Here is a 17,068-nt window from a genome sequence, read left to right as displayed (position 1 = left end):
TATATTGGGTAGACCATGGTTACGAGAAGTGGGAGCTATTCAAGATTGGAGACGTGGTACGATTAGCCTCTATGGAAAGACAGGTGCCAAGAAGCTTTATAATATGGACACAAGGAAACTATTGGAGGATCTTTATGAAGATGAGGATGAGTCTAGTGATGAAGAATATTCCACAGTGTCTGATGAGGATAGTGATAGTACTACCAGCAGTGATGAGGATGGTTTAGTTGCATTTGTGAATGAAGTTGAAGATGAAAGTGAAGGGCCTTATGAAGTGATTGAAGGGCTGATGCAAACTAGGTTGAATTGTCAAAGAAGCAAGAATTGATGACACAAATGATCAGTGCAACTATGCAGAAGGAGATAAATTTGCACATGCAGGTCTATGCCAAAGTAATTGATGGTTTTCTTGATGCAATGTTGATAAATGGACTCTCTACAGGTTTTCCTTGGGAACCATGTGGAAGTTTGATTAAGCTTTTGATGCAGAGAATCCAAAGTGTCTTTGTGTGGGATCCAGGTGGAATGAATATCTCTTTTTGTTGCTGTTGATCATGAATGATCTAGCAGGCTAAGGGATGGGAAAATTATTTCAGGAGTTTTTTAGAGCAAGGGATTGCACATATGTTCATACCCATGCATGGTGCATCGAATAAAGGATTTCCCATTTTCCAGAGCTAGGTGGTTACGTGGGGCCCACATGTGTACAGGTAGGACAACATGTACATAGTGCATCAATTTTCACTATTACCAGTACCAGTGTGTTTTTCCTGTAATAATGAGGATTTGGTAGTGTGGAAAAATTATCGAGGAAGCTACCCACGGGCCGACGACATGAGGTAAGCAGGTGCGTCAGATGGCATCTAGTGGCGTCACGAGGCCGAATGGGGTCAATATTTGCACGTGGATGAGTACGGACACAACGTGGATGTTTTCTTGTGATAATTATGCAGAAAGGTCATCATGAGGACCATCTTTCGGGGCCACTTCACGTGGTGGTGGGATGCATTATTGGAAAAAGTTGAGTGCCAGGTGCGCGGATGATGCAAAAAGGTGACAACTATGCACTGTGAGGTCAGTTTTTGGCCAATTCGGGATCCGTTTGAGGTCATCTAAAAGGCCAAGGGTGCCCAACTAAAAAATCTAAGTGTGGGAACTGAAAAACCAAAGAGAAGACCAAAAAAAACATGGAGAAGAGAGGAGGAACAGCCGCAACTGTGTTTTTGCTCATTTTGGAGCCTGTTTTGGCCGTAAACTGCTCATCCGAGGTCGGATTTGAGCACTTTGACATTGTAGACTGGGGTTTTGGGCCGTTCTGGACGCGATGGTGCTGTACATTTTGCCAAATTCCTCACTACTTTTTTTTTGTTTTGGCTGTGTAAGTTTCTCCTATGAGCGAAGCTTCTGCTCCAGTTTGTGATTGTATCTGGTTTATTTTACTCATACTGTGTGAGCTATTTTCCCCATTGGTGTTGGTCCAAGCTCATTTGTATCTAAATATCATAAGTTCTCCTCTTTTGAGTTGAGTTTTTTGGGTGTGTGTGTGTGTGTGTGTATGTGTCTCTGTGTGGAGTGGGCAAGTGGATAGTCTCTCTCCTCTCACTCCATCGGTGTGTTCCCTGTCTCGGCCAGGTGTGTTGTGTAAGCCGAGTGGTGCCCCATAGTGTGTGTGTATATCATTCCAAGAGTGTGTTTCGGGTCATTATAGAGGCGTTCTATGTTTTTCCATCCTGCTCACATCGTATTGCCACGTTCCGAAGGAATTTTGAAGCAAGTTGGCTCCTAAGTCAAATAAATGCATATTTCTTGGTTATGGCAATCCTAGCGAGATGGGATTTTGGTTATGGGATCCTGAAGCTAAAAAGATAGTTTGCAGTAATGACGTATACTTCAATGAAGAATAGATGCATAAGAAGCATGGGCATACAGTGGAGGTCAGAAGAGTTATCTTCCAAGAACATTTGCAAGATTGTGTTACCTTGTCTACTACAGAGGCTGAATATGTTGTAGCTTCCGAAGCTTGCAAGGAAGCTATATGGCTTGGTTGGCTAGTGGAGGACTTGGGAATCAATGTTGAGATGCCTGTGTTGCATTGTGATAGCCAAAGTGCTATACAATTGGCAAAGAATCCAGTGTTTCATGCAAACACAAAGCATGTGGATGTGAAGTATCACTTCATTTGTTAGGTACTTGAGGACAAGTGATTGCAACTTGCCAAGATTCACACCACTGAGAATCGTGCCGATTTGCTCACAAAGGGCTTACCTTTAGAGAGGTTTGTACATTGTCGTGCACTCATGGGAATTGTGTAGATGATCATGGTCATTGTCTACCTGTATTATTGTATGTCTATAAACATTGTCACCCCAGCTTAAAGGCACATTGTCCTTTAAGTGGGAGGTTGTTGGGGTGCTAAAGCCCAATGTGCCGCACCTGAGTGTTGGGCGCCGGAGACTATCGGGAACTAACATTGACCATTCATTCTACATAAAAGAATAAGGACTAATAACCCTAACACTATTGTGTTTGGAGTCCATCTTAACCTGTGTCTCCTCTCTTCTCCTTTTTTCTCCATTGCTGCACACACACACACGGTCTCGCACACGCACTTCACTAAGACACCTAAAGTGGTTGTCAGAACCTTGCCCAAAGCTTGAGGTGATTTTTATGCTTAAATGACTAAGGTTTTTGAAATGTTAAATTCAAAGTTAAGTTCTCAAGAGGCATGAACGTCCATGCTGCTTGATTGACTAAGGCTTGAATTATTCAATTCAAAACAAATGACTTATGAAGCATAAAAGACACATGCTTGCTTGATTGAATAAGTCCTTGAAGTATTTCATTCAATCAAATGACTTAATAAGCATAAAAGACATATGTTCAAATGATCCTCCACATGTGGCCCTCATGATGTGCTTGAATGATATTGGTTAGGTGTTAAAGGGGTCCAATGAGAATTTAGATACATAAAAATAAATAATTAAGTTCTTTCTCTCAAAAGAGAAAAAAGAGGACACTTGTCCAAAGGAAATAATAAAATAATACAAGAGAGAGAGAGAGAGAGGTGTGGACCAAGTATGAGAGGGGGGGTATACTCTCCCACACGCACACACACATTCTCTCATTTGGTGGAGTGAAAAATGCAAGAGCTCCATCTCCTTCTCTAAGTTTGTCGAGAAGTGGAGAGCCTACACCAACACTCTTGGCTATGGAATGCAAATCCAACCAAGAGCCATGCTTCAATGCTTAAGCTTGCCATCTTCTTCATCTTCATTACTGTGCTATTATGCTATGCTAAGCAAGAAGAGTGATGATAAGTGAGGAAATATTTCTTTCTCTTATGGAATGTTTCTTCTTCCTCTTCCCTACCCTCATTCCCCGAAAGCTCTCTCCACCTTCGAAGGTGTTTGAGGCCTTGGGACTGAGGCTTGCGATAGTTAATGCTTTTTGCAAAGTTTATGTTAAGCTTGTGATGCATGAAGCTTTCCATCTTCATAGTAGCATCACCAAGGTCACAAGGAACACAAAGATTGTATTGTAACAAAGTCTCTCTTGATGGGAGAATCTATAATACAAACGCCTTTTGGAGGGGGACTGGCTCCAAGTAAATCTGTTCCTCATCTATTGTCATGTTCTCTAATACTCTCTCTCTTGAAAAATTATTGGTCATGCCAAGTTAATTAAGTATTATATTTATGTTGCTACCATCAATTAAGTTCACCCTTCAAGTTCTCAAAGTAACCTCACAAAAATTCTCACTTTAATTCTCTTAATTCCACTATTCTCAAAGTTCATAGGCCATTTGCATTACATTGGTATTAGAGCATTTGGTTTCTCTTTTCTTGCTTAAGAAGAGAGGTTCTTACGTAGCCTATTAATGGTTGATTTTGTTAATTGTATTAGGGTGAGTGGGACTAGGATCTATTATCAGTTTTGTTGAGCCCACTATGTAGGATATGGTCCATACCTCGGGAGCTTTGTTTTTAATAATGAAGTCTTCTTAGATTTGCCTACGGCTTTACCATTATTGAGGCATAAGAAGTCTGAAAGGAGCTATCCCTCGGCAACTTCGTTATGTTATGCCCACTCCACTACTCTCTATAATTAACCAATTTGAGCCGTGGGTGTAGATACTTAAGTGCCTATTCTCAAAGGCTAAGAGGAGTAGCAACTAAGGTTTTGAATTGCCAAAGCATACACTAAGTAAACACATACATTTCATTAACATGGTTTACAATAACCAAGAGATTAGAATGAACATTGGTAACTTTGATCTTGCAAATGAAGGTGCTAATGATGATGCCCCCATGTTTGTTAATTATCTTCTTGTTACTAGGTTGCAACAAGCTATAGGCAACCCCGCATTGCAAGTCGAAGTTACTGACAACTTCGCGCTTATGGGATTTCCTTTCCTCTCCAAGAGGCGAGAGAGATTAGGAGGCCTTTTGATGAGACCCCCAAAAGAATACTCTCTCCCATACGAGAGAAAGAATCCAAAGATAAAGAAAGTAATGAATCCCTAAGTTCCTCCGAAGATGTGGCTCCACGAAGAAGGCGGACTAAACGATCGCCAACTCCTCCCAAGAGGAAATGGTTAACCCATAGTCCTTCTCCTCGTCACTCCAAAAGGGAAGAGAGGAAACAAAGGAAGAAAAGGGCGAGAAATAGGTCACCCTCTTCTCCTTCTTCTTCACCTTCCTCCTCTACCGATGAAAGCTATGGCTATTCTTCTAGAGAATACAAGAGGGGAGGACATCGCAAATCTTACCCTGCATGGCAAAGGTCACAAAAGCTAAATAAGTTCAAAGAGAGAGGAAAGAGTATCTCTTTTTTCACCTATGATGGCACCTTTGGTGCTACCAACAAAGTATTGGCCTTCATCCAACAATTTGATGCAGCCTTTCGAATCAAGGGCTTCACGGAGTCCTCCAAGCTATGCCCTATAGCTATGCACTTCCAAAAATCGGCTCGTCAATGGTGGGCTAGCCTTTGTGGCAACGGCGAAGCCCCAAAGACATGGAAAACTCTATGAGTTTCCATCATGAAGCAATTCCTTGCAAGCAATGCAAAGGACAAAGTGTTCACTAAATGGTGCAGTTTGAGGCTTCTCTCTTGTGAGTCTATCCACAAATATGTAGACAAGTTTTGGGATTTACATCTCAAGACTACTGTCTTTCAAAAGATAGACTTCACCAAGCAAAAGCAACAATTTTGTGTGGGATTACTTGAAGAAATGGCCGAGTACATCAACTCCCAATGACCTGGTTCTATCAGTGAAGTAATCCACCACACCATGGTTGCTTCTCGCATCAATTTCCAACAAGGGGCTACACGGAATGTCAAACCCATGGAAAACAAAGACAAAAATGATGCAAAGGGAAAAACCAATGCCCAAAATTCTTCCCAAGGCACTTCCTACAACAACAACAATAGGTCCAAGGAGAAGGGAGTTTACAAAGGTAAAACCAAACTCTCTCATGAAGAGTTTGAAGCTTTTTGCAAGGACCATAAGTGTTTTAAGTGTGGGGAGCAAGGACATGGCTATCGTTCTTGCCCCAAGAAGCAAGTGTTGGGTGTGTGGAAGAGAAAAAACACCTCCTTGAAGGAAATGTATTTTAGAATTAAAGGCCTGTTTAAAAAGTTTGAATCATGGAGCATCATACACATTGAACGTGCTCTAAATGGATAGGCACATGAAGCAGCTCAAAGCATGATTGGGGAGCTATTTGTGTTGAGGACCAATTTACCTCTTTATCATGGCCGGGAAAGTTTGGCTCAAGAAGAGGAGTTTTTGCTAACAGGAATCATTCCGAAGGACATTTAGAAGTCTAAGAAGTATGGTTTTGTGCGTAGAGCATCCAAGTAAAAATTGATTGGTGATGTTTTATACATGAAAGGGGTTGATCTTGTGTTGAGACGTGTACCTTGGCGGGAGGAGATTTATAGTGTTGGAAGAGAATCATGAAGGCGCATGTGGTGAACATTTTTCTCTAAAGATCACCTCGCATAAGATCTTGCAAGAGGGGTATGTATGGCCTAGTTTGCACAAGGATGTTCACCATTGGTGTAGGTCTTGCAATAGGTGTCAAACATTTGGGAAGAGAGTGTTGAAGCCAGAGCTTCGAAAAACCATTATGGCGTTCGATGTGTTTAAAAAGTGGGGGATTGATGCAATAGGCGAGTTACCTATCACAAGCAGGGGCAAAAGCTATATTTTGACTACAGTCAACTATCTCTCTAGATGGGTACAGGCTATAGCAATAAAACGAATCACTACAAAGGATGTGGAAACATTTGTGTACGATGAAATATGTTGCAAGTTTGGGGTGCCATTGGAGGTACTTTCGGATAAGGGGCCAGGATTTAGAGCTAAACTATTAGATTTTTATGCGCAAAGATGAAGATTAGGCCCCAGCATACCACTCCTTATTATCCACAATGTAATGGCTTAAATGAAAGATTCAATGGTGAGTTGGTACAAATTCTTTTGAAAGTGACAGAGACCAAGGAAAGAATTGGGATTTGGAATTGCCTAGTGCATCATAGGCTTACCGTACTTCGGTAAAGACAGGTACATGGTTTACTCCATTTCATTTGGTATAAGGAAAGGAAGCACTATTGCATGTTGAAGTAGAGTTGCCTGCGGTCAAGATGTTAGAAAAGTTTCTTAGGTAGCCTAGTGATGCATTCAAAGAGAGGCTCTTACAATTACAAGAGGTTCAACTGGATAGGATGAGCGCATTGAAACATTATGGGCAAATGCAAGTTAAGTCTTTAGAAAAGATAAATGAAAAGGAATCAAAAAACATGAATCGGTTTACGCTACAACAGTAAGTTGGACAACACATTCCAAAAGAAGTTTCAAATTAGGTGGGAAGGCCCTTTCAAGGTATTTGAGTGTTTTTTGAATGGTACATATCAGCTGGCTAACCTGGACGGGATTCTGCATAATTCAAGGGTAAATGGGTTGCATCTCAAATCATATCATGCTAGATTAATGATGGTGGAGCAAGATGAGTTGTCTGTAGAACAAGTAATGCATGTGAGGGATGAGGAGACCTGTGACGTGGCGAGTCTCATATCTCTTTTTGCTGTTGCTGATCATGAATGATCTAGCAGGCTAGGGGATGGGCAAATTATATCAGCAGTTTTTTGGAAGAAGTGATTGCACATATGTACATACAAATGCATAGTTCATCAAAGAAAGAATTGCCCATTTTCCAGAGACAGGTGGTTACGTGGGGCCCACATGTGTACAGGTAGGACACTGTATACATAGTACATCAATTTTCATCGTCACCAGTATCAATGTGTTTTTCTATAATAACGAGGAGTTGGTGGAGCGTAAAACTTCTTGAGGAAGCTATCAGTGGGCCGATGCCATGAGGTAAGCAGGTGCATGAAGTGGCATCCAGTGGCGTCAGGAGGTCGAATGGGGTCAATACTTGCACGCGGTAAGCGAGGACACAACGCATGTGTTTTCTTGTGATCAATTATACAAAGAGGTCATCATGAGGACTATATTTGGGGGCCACTTCACGTGATTGCGGGATGCGTTATTGGAAAAATTTGAGTGCTAGGTGTGCGGATGGATGTAGAAGGGTAACAAAAACGCACTACATGGCCATTTTTTGGCCCAGTTCGGGGTCCGTTTGAGGTCAATCAAAAGGCCAAAGGTGCCCAAGGGATAAAGTGAAGTGTGGACACTGAAAAACCTAAGAAAAAAACCAGCAAAGTGTGGAGAGAATAGGAGGAACAGCCGCAACTCAATTTTTGCTATTTTTGGAGCCTGTTTTGGTCATAAACTACTGATCCGAGGTCGGATTTGAGCACTTTGATATTGTAGACTGGGGGTTTTGGCCGTTCTAGACGAAAGGTGCTGTCCATTTTGCCAAATTCCTCACTTTTTCCTATTGTTTTTGCTATGCAAGTTTCTCCTGTGAATGAAGCCTTTGCTCGAATGTGTATTTGTATTTGGCATATTTCATCCATATTGTGTGAGCTATTTGCCCCATTGGTGTTGGCCCAAGCTCAATTGTATCTAAACATCAAAAATCTTCCTCTTTTGAGGTGAGTTTTTTGGGTGTGTGTGTGTGTGTGTGTGTGTGTATGTGTTGAGTGGGAAAATGGATAGTCTCTCTCCTCTCACTCCATCAATGTGTTCCCTGTCTCGGCTAGGTGGGTTGTGTAAGCCAAGTGGTGCCCCATAGTGTGTGTGTGTGTGTATTATTGCAAGAGTGTGTGTCGGGTGATTATAGAGGCGTTGTGTGTGTTTCCATCCCGCTCACAATGCAAACAAAGCTTTCCGACAAACAAATGTGGTGGGCAAATTTTCTTTCGCAATTTAATTTCCACATTGCTCACATTGCTGGTAAGCACAATCAAGTGGTGACACCAGGTTAGCCGCACCGCTCTCTAGTCTGGCATGAGAATTTGAAGTTCTCAATTTTTGAGGTCGAGAACCGCATGAACCAACCATTTGAGGAGCCAGAGGTAAAGAAAAATCTTCCCTTATCACCAAACCCCGAAGGGCGCATAAAATAGCAGGGATCTCTCTATCCCTATGGCAGGTCACCATTTTTTCCTTCAAAAATCTCTCTTTCCCTTTCATTATTTTCCACGCTCTCTCTCTCTCTTACCCCCCCCTCTTGGCTTCACACATGCCCCTCTCTCCTCGCCTTGTTTTTCTTCCCACCGGTAGGCCGTGCCCCTCCCACTCTCACTATCTTTTGCCCCCCTTCTCTCTCTCTCTCTCTCTCTCTCTCTCTCTCTCTCTCTCTCTCTCTCTCTCTCTCTCTCTCTCTCTCTCTCTCTCTTCCTTCTCTCTCTCTTCTTCCTCTCCCTCATTATCTCTCTCGCTGCGTGTGAACAACCCACAAGGGAATAATAATAATGCATTCTCTCTCTCCCTCATTACCCACCCTTTTACCTCATTAACTTCCCCCCCCCCCCCCCCCCCCCCTTCCTCGCTCGTGGTCGGCCAAGAAAGCAGCCCGAAGGCCCCCCCTCTCCCTCTCGCGTGCTCTTTGGAGGCCCGAAGGCACGCAGTAAACCAGGCTCTCTCTCTCTCTCTCTCTCTCTCTCTCTCTCTCTCTCTCTCTCTCTCTCTCTCTCTCTCTCTCTCTCTCTCTCTCTTATCCACACCAACTCCCTCACCTTCTCCCTCCTTCGCCACCTCACCCCGCTCTCCCGCTCGCTTTGTGTCGGAGGCCCGAAGGCGCGCAATATAGGACCGAAGTCTCTCTCTCTCTCTAACTACATACACACACATACTACCCCACCCCATACCACCTCTCCCCATTCCTTTGCTCTTGATTGGATACAGAGCCGCCTGCTCTCTCTCTATCTCCCCGCAGTAGAGGACCGAAGCGCAGCCAGGTGATGTTGACCGCTGGGTCAACAACACAACATAACTCAAGTTTCATACCAAAGTCTTATCTTTTGCGAGTTATGAAATGCTCCGGATTATGGCTATAAACGTCATTTGTAATGAGTAGTTATTCTAGTTTCAGAAGCCGGGGTGCAATGGCACTTCCAGATTGTAAATACAAAGCCATTTGACCCTTTCAACCCCATTTTTTGTTAAACCTAAGGTAGACTTAGTATATAAGGTACCTAGGTCATTTTGTAAAGAAGACTTTTTTTCATAATCAAAACTTTAGCGTTGCCGTCTACTGTGTGTGAGAGAGAAAGAGAGTGAGTGTGAGCTTCATCCTCTTACTACGCTTGGCTCGCTCAACACATTGGAGATCCAACTGCACCATTGTTGTAGGCTCAAGGAGATCTACGTGACAACGCCAAGCATTCCACGCGAGACAAAGCGCACACGCCGACGCATCTACGAGCTATTTGTGGCCGTAAGTGTATCAAACGCATCTACGAGCTATTTGTGGCCGTAAGTGTATCAAACAATGTCTGTTTTTTGCATGCTAGTAGTCTATAGAATCGTGGCGACATAAGCTACACATAGGTACTCATAAATTTCAGTTTTGAGTACTTTCAAAATTTTGCTCTGTCATCCTACGCGTTTTTCGCAGACGGGTTTAAAGTGAGGGTTTTGAGTGTAGAAGCGTAGGGACAGGTGTATCCTAGTGAGGAGATGGTGTTCCTTAAGTTTCATACGAATCTGGCATGATTGGATGAGTTACCTTTCGTATGTGTGTATGCGGCTAGGTGGTGTAGTTGAGAGCAATGAGGTTCTTGATTGTGGTTTAGTTGGCCTTCCAGAGTGTTGTATGTGTAGGATGGTCTCAGCTTGACAAGCTAAAGAGATTTCCTCCGTGTGCCTATTGTGTCATCTGTGTCCTTGATTGACATTATGTTGATCTAGGTAGTGTTTGCATGCACTTCATGGGTGTGTGAGTCGCTCCCCGTCCAACATTGGCGCCGCTGCCGGGGACACAAGGACCTAAGTAGGTTTCCTACTAACACTCGTGTGATGGTTGCTTGATTTAGTTTCGGCTAAAGAAAGCGTTTTTTCTTAAGTGGATCCGGAAGAGGATATTCCGCGATCAAGTGGATAGCCAGGAAGCTTGTGTCTTTCCGAGGGTCTGCGACTAGATAGGTTTAGTTAGGATCTATGGATTAGAGTAGTTGCTGGTGGTCGAGTGATTTGTGAGGTGATAAAAGCATTTACTAGTCCGTGTGTGGCAGTGAAGCGTTTTTCTACTCATAGATGCAAAACCCCATATGATTTGTAGGAGTAGCTTTAGGTAAGTGATCCGATTCTGATCTAGAGCTATTCAGCACTGAATTATTTGCTAAAGTGCTTGATTGCATTTGAAATTACGGAAAAGTGTGCTTTTGAGGGTAAAAATGCATTAAACAAGGTTTTGTGGATATTTTTGTATGACTGACTGATGTTGTGCATATAAAAGAGCATTTGCAAAGGTTCTCCTGCAATTCTGTAAACATAGACATCCTACGCGTAGGATGTCTCAAGGGGGTTCTGGAGACCAAATTTGAAAATTCTGACTGCATCAGTGTGTTCAGAAGGGGGGGTTTACCCTAAGTATACATTGAAACTAGAGTTTTGACCAACTCTTGACACCCAAAAGACCAAAGACAGAGTGTCAAAAACGCGAAAACAAGAAACTTAAGATTATGAGCACAATTTTTCATAAAAACTGGTAGGAACCCTTGAAAAGTAGTGCTTAAGACTTGGGGATGCCTGTGGATGAATTCTGCCAAAAAAAATTATCAGTAGACATCCTACGCATAGGATGTCTAGAGAGTGATTCTGGAAGCAAAAATCAAGTTTTGACATCATACCCATATTCTGCATGTTGTGTTGGACACACACACCAAAGCTCATGTCATTTGGACATATAGACTGAGAGTTAAGGGGATGTTACTCTTTCAGAGAAATATTTTTCCAAAAGTGGTGATTCTGAGCAATTTTGACATCCAAAATTTGTTGTGATCACATATTCTTGTTATATGCATCAAGAAGTACCTTGGGTAGAAACAGAAGTCCATTCTGAGAAAAAAAAGACATCCTACGCGTAGGATGTCTACAGGGTGATCTGGTGGAAATTTTGAAATTCTGAGCTGACCAGTGTGTTCAAAAGGTAGGTTTACCCTATTTTCACCTGGAAAGGGGAACTTGACCATATCTTGGCAAGATAAGATCAAAAGACAAAAAATTGCAAGACATCCTATCCAAATTGTGCCCAAGGCATAATTTTTGAGACCAAACCATAGGGTGACTTCATGTGCATGTTATACATGATGTTTTGAGTGCATGTGAGAGTTTTCATCTCATTTGGGTGAGAAAATTGGGTTTTAAGCAAACTTTAGCATTTCTGACTGAAAAAGGCAAGAACAGCTAGCTTCGGGGTCTTTTGACATCCAAATTAAAATCTAAGCATAGCATTGGGTTGCTGACATCGAGGGGAAGCTGTGGCTCAAGTTTGGGGCAATTCTAAGCACTTAGACATCATACGCGTAGGATGTCTTCACCATGATTTAGCACTCCAAATCAACCTCTGAGCATACCACAATGATCAGCACCTTAAGGAGAGTCTGTGGTTCAAATTTGGGGCAATTCTGAGTAGTTAGACATCCTACGCGTAGGATGTCTAAGGCATAATTGTGAAACCAAATTTCTATTGTGACCATACCATGCTGTCATATAGCCTTAGATAAGCCTCCTAGGCAAATTTGGTCCAATTTGGAGTTGATTTGACTTGGGAATTCATCAGAACAGACATCAGGCTTTTGGAACAGATTCTTGATCATTTGACCAACCTATAGGTGTCAGAATCAAAAAAGTAAAAATAGCTGTGAGTTTAGCACATCAAGGGAAAGCTATAGTGCAAGTTTGAGCTAAAACAGAGCAAAAATACATCCTACACGTAGGATGTCTCCAGGGTCATAAAGTGGTCAAAAATCTACTTTGGCCATATAGGGAGGTTCTAAGTGTCTCAAGGATTCCAGATCTTTTTTCAAAAGTGAATTTGGACCTTGTTTGGCCTATTTACCAAGCAAAGACAAGAATTGTCAGACATCCTACTCTTGGAGTGCACTAGAAGCTTATGCAGGCCAAAACTTGACCTATTGGCATCCAAACTCAATTCTAAGCATACCATTGTGTTGCTGAGCACTAGAAGAATCTTGGGATCAAGTTTGGACAAATCTGAGGAGTTAGACATCCTACGCATAGGATGTCTCCAGCTTGATTTAGGACTCCAAACCTATGAGCACACCACTGTGATCAGCACATCAAGGAGAAGCTGGGGTGAAAATTTCAAGTCATTCTGAGCAAAAAGACATCCTACGCGTAGGATGTCTCAAGGACATTTTTACATCCACACTAAAATATGAGCATACCATTGTGTTGCTGGACTTAAGGGGAGTCACTGGACCAATTTTTGTTAAATTCTGAGCATATATACATCCTATGCGTAGGATGTCTCTAAGTCAGTTTTAGGGTCCAACTGTACTTTTGACCATACAGAAGTGTTCACAGTGTCACAGAGATCCCAAATATTCTTTTAAAATTGAATTTGGACTCATTTTGACCAGTCTAAACTGCATTTCACTATTTTGGCCATAACTTTCACAAACCGTATCGGATCGGAAAAGTTTTTATATCAAAACGTAGCGTGAGAGCGGCTCTACAGATTTTAGAGCCTCAAACGTCGTTTGAGGCCTCAAAATTCATCCGCAAGTTAGGGGTGTCTAAAAGCGACAATTTGCGAGAATTGTGACGAAACGGTTGCGGTTTTGGACATAGTTTCGACTTTTCCCTAACCAAAGAACTTGAACACGGTGGACTAAGTCTACTTGAACCAAGCAAAAGCTCTTAAGCCCAGAAATCATGTCTACCCTAGATTCAAACGCAGCTTACACAAGCTTGGAGATCTCGACAATAGAGGAATAACCTCCCACAATGGATCTTCCAAACTTGCAATTGATAAAGATCCATCTTGTTGAGAGAGTTTGGATGATTGGTCATGAGAGTGAAGGACTATATAGATACATTGATGACAATGAGGTCAATCTTTATAGGTGCTCAGATCCATACCTAGAAGAGATAACGGATTACAAGCTCTTATATGTCTACACATACGGAGTCGACTGTCAATGGAGATCTATAGTTGTCGACAAGTATGGACGAGAATACAGAGTTGTAGAAAGCACAAATCCACATACTGTACTAGAAAGAGGTGGATATTTGGTCAATGAAGGACCACAAATGCCTCCACCAAACACGAGAATTCCTATAGGAATTCCAAGAAGAGAGCCACCAGGATTCCCTTCAAGAGCGATAACGAGAGAAGGATTGGGAGAGTCTCTGATTAGACTTGTAGACAATCGACGAGTTAGACCATCCCAAGTCCAGAAATGGGTAAACAAAAAATACTCCGGATATAAAGATCCGAGAGATCACGTAATGGCTTTTAGAAGAGTGATTCGAACAGAGGAAGTTTCAGATTTTGCGACACAGTTTGCGGGATTTGGATTGACTCTAGAAGATGATGCAGCTACATGGTTCGACTCAGTGGAAAAATGGGATTTTGAGACCCTAGATGAGCTGTTTGAGGAGTTTATTGAAGAATTCTTGCCAAAAGGCATTGCTCACAACACGGTCTCGCAAATCCATAAATTCAAACAGAAAGAGGATGAATCAGTACGCTGAGGCGGTCCGGGGCGGGCAATAAGAGAGGCGACCTCTAAACACCCCTCAAGGCTCCCGTGCTGCTCAATTGCGGCTAGGGCAACCACAAGCACAACAAAACAGCAAACCCACAGCCAAAAACCCAAACAAGATAGGGGCACCACCTAGTTATGGTATGCGAACTAGGACGCAAGAGAGATTTTGGTACAACCAAGAAGATGCACCACACAACACACACAAGCAACCTCACACCAAGACACACAAAAAATGGACCAGAGAGATAGATAGATTTTATTATCGTCCTCGGAGGTCAAATATGACCTATGGGAAGGGAAGAGAGAGAGAAAAGGATCTTGTGTAATACCTTATTTGTGACTCGCAAATAGAGATGGTTTGTTATGATGCTATCGTAGAGCTTGTACGAAAACTCACTCAATGCTTAGTGATTGCTAATCATTGCCAAAACACACACACACATTGTCTTAGGGTGTGGGAGACCTCTCACCACAATACCCTCTTACAATGGACACAAAATTGGCAATGAAAAAGACACTAAAACACTTTCTAAAATCAAGATCAACCGATGGAAACTCAAAATACACAAGTCACCTTGAATTCACCAAACCGTATTGCACAAATGGAAGGACGAAGATTTGAACGTCGAATCACGCCTTTGATGCACCAAACCTCAATTTATTGATGATGAAGGAGCATATACAATAGTGGTTTTGAGATTTGAGAAACTCACGCTCTCTCACTTGCAATGTGTAGCTTGAAGGCTTCTCTCACACCAAGAGTGAAGCTCACAAGTGGTTGCTACACCTAAGTCTCTCCTCACGCATAGAGTGTTGGGGTGCTATGTGAGATGTTGGAGGTTGTTTTACAAGAAGGAGAGGGGTCTATTTATAGGTTGGAGACCCCTCATAAAGATTATTGAAAATCCTAATTTACAAGCTAACAAATCAGGATTATGATTTTTTTGAATATCAAAACATTGCGGGCCTTCTTTGTCTGCTTGAGTCATGGGTGTGGGCTCAAAAGAGAGCATTATTGATGGTAGATAAGGTGAAAGTAAGTAAGGAGAGAGAGAGAGAGAGAGAGAGTTACTTTGTACATGTCTTGAGGTGAGGTGTCTTTTATGGTTAGGTCAATGCTATTTTGTGTTAGTGTCGATTTTTGCATGCTTGTGATAAAGGTAGAAGAAAGAGATTCCACATTTGAATCTTGGCCACACACTTTAGCACTTGAATAATCAGTTGGCATGTAAGTAACTTCTTCAACATTTGTCAGAGTAGAAGGAGACAAGTATGGCAAAGGCGATGACTCCTTGATAGAAACACTTTCATGATGGTTGGTTCTTCCAGCATGATGGAAACCATTTTTGACGTAGAAGTACTTGTGAAACTTCCTTCGGGTAATAGTGACCGCTTCTTCAAAGGTAGAGGGCCCACTACAAGTAATCTTAGTCTTTAGGAAAGGAGACAAACCCAAAATAAATTGATCCATTTTTACATAATCTGGAAATGTAGAACTAAATCCACATCCTTCCCATTGACGAGAAAAAATATCCTCATAAGCATAGTAGTCTTCACCATGTTGTTGAAGTCTCCCTAGTGAAGCCCATGCTTTCTCCGTTGTTGGAACTTTAGAGAATCTGGCCTTCAAAGCTTTGGAAATTTGGGTATATCCATCTTCAATCTGAAAAGACATACTCCAAAACCATTGCCCAGCGTTGCCTCTAAGGCATAACAATAGAAAATCCCCTTTTTCAATGTCATCCCTTTTACCAAGGATATGACAAACCATTCTAAAATCAGCAAGAAAATCATCAACATCTTCTTCTAGATTTCCGAAGAAGATTGGGATATCATCAAAGGTATAGCGTGTCATAGTCTATCAATGCTAGAACCACACAAAGATTAGTTCCAAACAGTCATCAACTAACTATACAAAGTTTTGAAAGGTCTTTCAACATGAATTCTAGACTTTTATGTGAAAACATTTTTTTCCTTTCTTATGTTATGCATAATCCGAACCATATTCTAGATCAATTTTTGTTTCCTTGAAATTAAACTCGGTCATACATGTTTTCATGATTCATAAAATTTACTTGATTATGCTGAAATTCAAGCATTCATGCAATACAACAACACTAAGCACACAATCGTTCCTCAATGGGGGCACCAAAATTGAGGCGGTCCGGGGCGGGCAACAAGAGAGGCGACCTCTAAACACCCCTCAAGGCTCCCGTGCTGCTCAATTGGGGCTGGGGCAACCACAAGCACAACAAAACAACAAACCCACAGCCAAACCCAAATAAGATAGGGGCACCACCTAGTTATGGTATGCGAACTAGGACGCAAGAGAGATTTTGGTACAACCAAGAAGATGCACCACACAACACACACAAGCAACCTCACACCAAGACACACACAAAATGGACCAGAGAGAGCTAGAGCAAAGGGAAAAGAGAGAGAAAAGGATCTTGCGTAATACCTTATTTGTGACTTGCAAATAGAGATGGTTTGTTATGATGCTATCGTAGAGCTTGTACGAAAACTCACTCAATGCTTAGTGATTGCTAATCATTGCCAAAACACACACACACACTGTCTTAGGGTGTGGGAGACCTCTCACCACAATACCCTCTTACAATGGACACAAAATTGGCAATGAAAAAGACACTAAAACACTTTCTAAAATCAAGATCAACCGATGGAAACTCAAAATACACAAGTCACCTTGAATTCACCAAACCGTATTGCACAAATGGAAGGACGAAGATTTGAACGTCGAATCACGCCTTTGATGCACCAAACCTCAATTTATTGATGATGAAGGAGCATATACAATAGTGGTTTTGAGATTTGAGAAACTCACTCTCTCTCACTTGCAATGTGTAGCTTGAAGGCTTCTCTCACATCAAGAGTGAAGCTCACAAGTGGT

The sequence above is a fragment of the Adiantum capillus-veneris genome, chromosome 9, assembly GCF_014529385.1.
Source record: "Adiantum capillus-veneris isolate H3 chromosome 9, ASM1452938v2, whole genome shotgun sequence".
Lineage (NCBI taxonomy): Eukaryota > Viridiplantae > Streptophyta > Polypodiopsida > Polypodiales > Pteridaceae > Adiantum > Adiantum capillus-veneris.
This window is presented reverse-complemented; position numbering follows the sequence as displayed.